The sequence below is a fragment of the Pogoniulus pusillus genome, chromosome 27 (genome assembly GCF_015220805.1).
Source record: "Pogoniulus pusillus isolate bPogPus1 chromosome 27, bPogPus1.pri, whole genome shotgun sequence".
NCBI lineage: Eukaryota > Metazoa > Chordata > Aves > Piciformes > Lybiidae > Pogoniulus > Pogoniulus pusillus.
The window spans coordinates 1,821,204-1,829,275 of NC_087290.1; positions in this window are offsets into that span (position 1 = coordinate 1,821,204).

The following is an 8,072-nucleotide window of genomic DNA, read 5'->3' on the forward strand; positions in this document are numbered from 1 at the left end:
TGCATGATGGTGATGTGAAAGCAGAGCAGCTCCTTGGGCAGCCACCAAGCTCTTCACTTTGTTCTTTGCACATCTGATAAGCTTCAGGGAATGGAGGAGTGCAGCAGAAACTCTGGTTTGGTTTTGTAACGGGACTGGGGAGGCTCTGATGAGTCCAAGGTTGGCACAGGATCTCCCTACTCCAGCAGGGTGTCTGAGCTAGGGTTTGAGACCTTGGCCCGAGGGTGGATGCCCTTAGAACAAGCAGGCACTGCCCACCTTCACTTGCAGCTTTGTGCCTGGTGGCTCTGTGGGCACTGAGCTCTCCCTTCCAGGGGAAGCACATGGGTGTGCTTCTGCCCTGTGGCTCTGGTGCCTGGCAGCTCTCGAGGTTACACAGCACCTTCTGCTCTGGCTCCTTCTCTCCCAACAACAGCTCCTGCTTTTCCAGCTCCTGCCTCTCTTCCAGCACCTTCTGCTCTGGCTCCTTCTCTCCCAACAACAGCTCCTGCTTTTCTAGCTCCTGCCTCTCTTCCAGAGCCTTCCTGCTCTGGCTCCTTCTCTCCCAACAACAGCTCCTGCTTTTCCAGCTCCTGCCTCTCTTCCAGCACCTTCCTGCTCTGGCTCCTTCTCTCCCAACAACAGCTCCTGCTTTTCCAGCTCCTGCCTCTCTTCCAGCACCTTCCTGCTCTGGCTCCTTCTCTCCCAACAACAGCTCCTGCTTTTCTAGCTCCTGCCTCTCTTCCAGCACCTTCCTGCTCTGGCTCCTTCTCTCCCAACAACAGCTCCTGCTTTTCCAGCTCCTGCCTCTCTTCCTCCACCTTTACATTCTTGCCACCGGTGGGTCCAGACTCTCCTTGCCTCTTGTAGCAGCTGTGGCAGCTCCTCCATTGTGACCAGTGGCTCACAGTCCAGTCAGAGCCTGCAGCTGGTGGTGTTCCCCAGGGGTCAGCACTGGGGCCAGTCTGGGCCAACATCTTCATCAGTGGCTGAGATGTGGAGCCTCAGGCAGTTTGCTGCTGGTACCAAACTGGGGACAGTGGCTGACAGCCCTCAGGCTCTGCTGCCATCAGCCAGAGCTGGGCAGGCTGCAGAGCTGGGCAGAGGGAACCTCATGGAGCTCCCTGAGGGCAAGTGCAGGGTCCTGGCCCTGGGCAGGAACAACCTCCTGCAGCAGGACAGCTGAGGGGGGACCTGCTGGGAAGCAGCTACAAGGAGAAGGAGCTGGGAGTGCTGGGGGACAGCAAGTGCCCATGGGGCAGCAATGTGCCCTGGGGGGCAGGGAGCCAGATGGTGTCCTGGGGTGCATGGAGGAGAGGGTGGGCAGCAGGGCAAAGGAGGCTCTCTTCCACCTCTACTCCATCACAGATAAGCTACATGTGGAGTGATGGGTTCAGTTCTGGGCTCCCCAGTTCAAGAGGGGAGCTGCTGGGGAGTCCAGGGAAAGCTGCAGAGCTGCTGAGGGGCCTGGAGCAGCTCTGGGAGGAGCAAAGGCTGAGAGCCCTGGGGCTGAGAGCCTGCAGAAGAGCAGCCCCAGAGGGCAGCTGAGCAATGCTCAGCAAGAGCTGAAGGAGCTGTGGGGGGCAGGAGGCTGGGGCCAGACTCTGCTCAGTGGTGCCCAGGGACAGGCCAAGGGGCAGCAAGGGGCACAAAGTGTCAGGCAGGAGGTTGGCTGTGCAGAGGAGGAGCAAGTTGTTTGTTGTGAGGGTGCTGGAGGCCTGGAGCAGGCTGCCCAGAGAGGCTGTGGAGTGTCCTTGTGTGGAGAGCTTCCACCCCCCCTGGGCATGTTCTTCTGTTACCTTCTCTAGGTGCCCCTGCTGTAGGAGTGGGCTTGGACTGGATGCTCTCCAGAGGTCCCTTCCAGCCCCAGCACTCTGTGATGAAGGACAGGGACACACTGCATGTCCAGATGGGTGTTTCTGTGCTATAGTGCCAGGAAATCCTCCTTCCTCCTGCTGCTGATCCATGGCTGTCAGCAGGATTCCCATCATGAAGCATGGAGATGCCAGCCTTTCCACACCAGTGCTGGCAGCACACTGGGGCACATCCAGGTTTGCCTGCTGGTGCCTGGCCACGTCTGTCCTGTGCTGTCTATTCCTGGCCCTGGGCAGGAACAACCTCCTGCAGCAGGACAGCTGAGGGGGGACCTGCTGGGAAGCAGCTGCAAGGAGAAGGAGCTGGGAGTGCTGGGGGACAGCAAGTGCCCATGGGGCAGCAATGTGCCCTGGGGGGCAAGGAGGCAAATGGTGTCCTGGGGGGCATTCAGGCCTCTCTGTTACTTCTGGGCTCTCCCATTCTGTGGGTCCATTCCCGTGGTCCCCACAGGGAGCTGCTTCTCCTAAGGCTCCCACCCTCAGGCTGGGCACACCTGTGGAAGCTGTCCCCTGCCGTGTGTGTCCCTTTCTGTCCCCTCCCTGGGCTCTGGGGTGCTGTAGGTTGGCTTGGCTCTTGCCCTAGTTCTCAGCTGCTTTGGGCTGGGACTCTCCAGACCACTCTTTATCTTCTTTGGGCCACTTCTCCAGTTTTTCCCGTGGGAATTGCCACAGGGGACAGCCACAAGGCCACTGCAGCCTCAAGGCCTCCTTCACTTTTGCTTTGGACAGGTTTTGCCCAGCAGAAAAATGCTCCTGCAGGCTCCAGCAGTGAGGGAAGCCCTCCTGAAGCAGGACAGGAGCCATCAGGGATAGGCTACAGCCCTGCCTCATGTCATTCCTGGGCACCTGCCTCCCTTTAGGAAGTGACTCCTCTCTCTCCTGCCCTCAGCAGCAGCAGTGAAGACTGGGCACAAAGAGGATCTGGATGGAGCTCTGGGAGCCACAGCCCCTGTCTGGCACAGAGATCACAGAACCACAGAATAAACCAGGTTGGAAAAGACCTCCAAGATCATCGAGTCCAACCTAGCACCCAGCACCATCTAATTAACTAAACCCTGCCCCTAAGTGCCCCATCCAGGCTTTGCTTCACACCTCCACCACCTCCCTAGACAGCCCATTCCAATGCCAATCACACGGGGAAGAACTTCCTCCTCACATCCAGCCCGAACCTGCCCTGGCACAGCTCCAGGCTGTGTCCTCTTGTTCTGTCCCTGGGGGCCTGGCAGCAGAGCCCAACCTCACCGGGCTACAGCCTCCCTGCAGGCAGCTGCAGGCAGCAATGAGCTCTGCCCTGAGCCTCCTCCGTGCCAGGCTGCGCACCCCCAGCTGGCTCAGGATCTCCCGACAGGGCAGGCTCAGGTTCTCCCTGTGCCCTGGTTCTGGGCAGCTCTTCCTCAGCAAGCTCCCTATTTTTAACTTCCCCCGGGGCAGAGCTGGCTCTGGTGTCCGCTCTTTGGTAGATTATGTGACTCTAGGGCCGAGCTCTGTGAGCAGGGCAGGTGGAGGAGGAGCTGTTGGCTGCGGGCGTTGGGGCTGCCACGCGTCAGAGCTGGAAGAGATCCCGCAGGGCTCATCCCCGGGCGGAGGCTGCGGCGGGCGCGCAGCTGTGTGCCGCTGTTAGTGCGGGGCTGGGGGCGCTCAGCTGTGTGCCGCTGTTAGTGCGGGGCTGGGGGCGCTCAGCTGTGTGCCGCTGCTAGTGCGGGGCTGGGGGCGCAGCTGTGTGCCGCTGTTAGTGCGGGGCTGGGGGCGCTCAGCTGTGTGCCGCTGTTAGTGCGGGGCTGGGGGCGCAGCTGTGTGCCGCTGTTAGTGCCGGGCTGGGGGCGCAGCTCTGTGCCGCTGTTAGTGCCGGGCTGGGGGCGCTCAGCTGTGTGCCGCTGTTAGTGCGGGACTGGGGGCGCTCAGCTCTGTGCCGCTGTTAGTGCGGGGCTGGGGGCGCTCAGCTCTGTGCCGCTGTTAGTGCGGGGCTGGGGGCGCTCAGCTGTGTGCCGCTGTTAGTGCGGGGCTGGGGGCGCTCAGCTGTGTGCCGCTGTTAGTGCCGGGCTGGGGGCGCTCAGCTGTGTGCCGCTGTTAGTGCGGGGCTGGGGGCGCTCAGCTGTGTGCCGCTGTTAGTGCGGGGCTGGGGGCGCTCAGCTGTGTGCCGCTGTTAGTGCGGGGCTGGGGGCGCAGCTGTGTGCCGCTGTTAGTGCGGGGCTGGGGGCGCTCAGCTCTGTGCCGCTGTTAGTGCGGGGCTGGGGGCGCAGCTGTGTGCCGCTGTTAGTGCGGGGCTGGGGGCGCTCAGCTGTGTGCCGCTGTTAGTGCCGGGCTGGGGGCGCTCAGCTCTGTGCCGCTGTTAGTGCCGGGCTGGGGGCGCGCAGCTGTGTGCCGCTGTTAGTGCGGGGCTGGGGGCGCTCAGCTGTGTGCCGCTGTTAGTGTCGGGCTGGGGGCGCTCAGCTGTGTGCCGCTGTTAGTGCGGGGCTGGGGGCGCTCAGCTCTGTGCCGCTGTTAGTGCGGGGCTGGGGGCGCTCAGCTGTGTGCCGCTGTTAGTGCGGGGCTGGGGGCGCTCAGCTCTGTGCCGCTGTTAGTGCGGGGCTGGGGGCGCTCAGCTGTGTGCCGCTGTTAGTGCGGGGCTGGGGGCGCTCAGCTCTGTGCCGCTGTTAGTGCGGGGCTGGGGGCGCAGCTGTGTGCCGCTGTTAGTGCGGGGCTGGGGGCGCTCAGCTCTGTGCCGCTGTTAGTGCGGGGCTGGGGGCGCAGCTGTGTGCCGCTGTTAGTGCCGGGCTGGGGGCGCGCAGCTGTGTGCCGCTGTTAGTGCGGGGCTGGGGGCGCAGCTCTGTGCCGCTGTTAGTGCGGGGCTGGGGGCGCAGCTGTGTGCCGCTGTTAGTGTCGGGATGGGGGCGCTCAGCTCTGTGCCGCTGTTAGTGCGGGGCTGGGGGCGCTCAGCTCTGTGCCGCTGTTAGTGCCGGGCTGGGGGCGCAGCTGTGTGCCGCTGTTAGTGCGGGGCTGGGGGCGCTCAGCTCTGTGCCGCTGTTAGTGCGGGGCTGGGGGCGCTCAGCTGTGTGCCGCTGTTAGTGCGGGGCTGGGGGCGCTCAGCTCTGTGCCGCTGTTAGTGCGGGGCTGGGGGCGCTCAGCTCTGTGCCGCTGTTAGTGCGGGGCTGGGGGCGCAGCTGTGTGCCGCTGTTAGTGCGGGGCTGGGGGCGCTCAGCTGTGTGCCGCTGTTAGTGCGGGGCTGGGAGCGCTCAGCTCTGTGCCGCTGTTAGTGCCGGGCTGGGGGCGCTCAGCTCTGTGCCGCTGTTAGTGCGGGGCTGGGGGCGCGCAGCTGTGTGCCGCTGTTAGTGCGGGGCTGGGGGCGCTCAGCTGTGTGCCGCTGTTAGTGCGGGGCTGGGGGCGCTCAGCTGTGTGCCGCTGTTAGTGCGGGGCTGGGGGCGCTCAGCTGTGTGCCGCTGTTAGTGCGGGGCTGGGGGCGCAGCTGTGTGCCGCTGTTAGTGCGGGGCTGGGGGCGCAGCTGTGTGCCGCTGTTAGTGCCGGGCTGGGGGCGCTCAGCTCTGTGCCGCTGTTAGTGCGGGGCTGGGGGCGCTCAGCTGTGTGCCGCTGTTAGTGCGGGGCTGGGGGCGCTCAGCTGTGTGCCGCTGTTAGTGCGGGGCTGGGGGCGCAGCTGTGTGCCGCTGTTAGTGCGGGGCTGGGGGCGCAGCTGTGTGCCGCTGTTAGTGCCGGGCTGGGGGCTCAGCTGTGTGCCGCTGTTAGTGCGGGGCTGGGGGCGCTCAGCTGTGTGCCGCTGTTAGTGCCGGGCTGGGGGCGCAGCTGTGTGCCGCTGTTAGTGCCGGGCTGGGGGCTCAGCTGTGTGCCGCTGTTAGTGCGGGGCTGGGGGCGCTCAGCTGTGTGCCGCTGTTAGTGCGGGGCTGGGGGCGCAGCTGTGTGCCGCTGTTAGTGCGGGGCTGGGGGCGCAGCTCTGTGCCGCTGTTAGTGCCGGGCTGGGGGCACTCAGCTGTGTGCCGCTGTTAGTGCGGGGCTGGGGGCGCAGCTGTGTGCCGCTGTTAGTGCGGGGCTGGGGGCGCTCAGCTCTGTGCCGCTGTTAGTGCGGGGCTGGGGGCGCTCAGCTGTGTGCCGCTGTTAGTGCGGGGCTGGGGGCGCTCACCTCTGTGCCGCTGTTAGTGCGGGGCTGGGGGCGCTCAGCTGTGTGCCGCTGTTAGTGCGGGGCTGGGGGCGCAGCTCTGTGCCGCTGTTAGTGCCGGGCTGGGGGCGCTCAGCTGTGTGCCGCTGTTAGTGCCGGGCTGGGGGCGCGCAGCTGTGTGCCGCTGTTAGTGCCGGGCTGGGGGCGCTCAGCTCTGTGCCGCTGTTAGTGCCGGGCTGGAGGCGCAGCTGTGTGCCGCTGTTAGTGCCGGGCTGGGGGCGCTCAGCTGTGTGCCGCTGTTAGTGCCGGGCTGAGGGCGCTCAGCTGTGTGCCGCTGTTAGTGCGGGGCTGGGGGCGCTCAGCTCTGTGCCGCTGTTAGTGCCGGGCTGGGGGCGCTCAGCTGTGTGCCGCTGTTAGTGCGGGGCTGGGGGCGCAGCTGTGTGCCGCTGTTAGTGCGGGGCTGGGGGCGCTCAGCTCTGTGCCGCTGTTAGTGCGGGGCTGGGGGCGCAGCTGTGTGCCGCTGTTAGTGCGGGGCTGGGGGCGCTCAGCTGTGTGCCGCTGTTAGTGCGGGGCTGGGGGCGCTCAGCTCTGTGCCGCTGTTAGTGCGGGGCTGGGGGCGCTCAGCTCTGTGCCGCTGTTAGTGCGGGGCTGGGGGCGCAGCTGTGTGCCACTGTTAGTGCCGGGCTGGGGGCGCTCAGCTGTGTGCCGCTGTTAGTGCGGGGCTGGGGGCGCAGCTCTGTGCCGCTGTTAGTGCCGGGCTGGGGGCGCTCAGCTGTGTGCCGCTGTTAGTGCCGGGCTGGGGGCGCAGCTGTGGGCAACACACAGCTGGGTGCATGAAGAAAAGTGTGGCCAGCAGGTCTAGGGAGGTGCTCCTGTCCTTCTACTCTGCCCTGGTGAGACCACACCTGGAATACTGTGACAAATTTTGGGCTCCCCCACTCAGGAGAACCTGGGGCCTGCTGGGGAAAGGCTGCAAGGATGACCTGAACAGCTCTGCTATGAGGGAAAGCTAAGAGAGACCTGGGTTAGTTTGGTCTGGAGAAGAAGAGGCTGAGAGGGGACCTTACCAATGCCTACAAAGATCTGAGGGCTGCGTGTCCAGATGAAGGTGCCAGGCTCTCTTTGGTGGTGCCCAGTGACAGGACAAGGAACAACAGGGACAAGCTGGAACCCAGGAGGTTCCACCTCAGCCTGAGGAGAAACTTCTTTGATATGAGGGCGGCAGAGCCCTGGGAGCAGGCTGCCCAGAGAGGCTGTGGAGTCTCCTTGTCTGGAGACATTCAACACCTGCTTTGGACGTGCTCCTGTGTGACCTGTCCTGGGTGCCCTTGCTTTGGCACAGGGTTTGGACTGGGTAATCTCCAGAGGTCCCTTCCAAGCCCTTACATTCTCTGGCTCTGTGAATTTTCTGGCAAGAAAAGGCAGCTTCCTGAGGCAGAAAAACATCAGCTTCACAAATGCAGGGCACGAAATGAGCTCAGCTCCTGTATCTCATGGCACTTTGATCCACCAGAAGCCATCATCTGCACTCACTGGGGAAGGAAGGAAGCAGCAGGACTGTGCACAGAAAGGATTTCATCTAAAGAGGAAACCACAGCCCAGCGTGGATGGAAACTGCTCACTGCTGCAGCCTGCTGAGCTGAGAGCAGGGTGTGGAGGGGCTCAGCACAGAGAGGGGAGCAGGATGTGTGGCTGAGGGGTATGAGGGCATGTGGATGCCCACTCTCTGGGGGTGCCCACGGCCATGGTACTGGGCTGATGGTTGGACTGGGTGATCTTAGAGGCCTTTTCCAAGCCAAACAGTTCTGTGATTCTATGACTGTGGCTGTGGTATGGTGGCAGTGGCTAAGCTGCAGTGGTGAGGTCTAAGCAAGCCATTGGGCATAGAATCAGAGGGGTTGGAAATGGGCCACAAGGATCAGCCAGTTCCAACTCCCTGCCATGCCCAAGGACACCTCACACTAGATCAGGCTGGCCACAGCCTCATCCAGCCTGGCCTTAAACACCTCCATGGATGAGGCTTCCACCACCTCCCTGGGCAACCCATTCCAGGCTCTCACCACCCTCATGCTGAAGAACTTCTGCCTAACATCCAGTCTGAATCTCCCCATCTCCAGCTTTGCTCCATTCCCCCC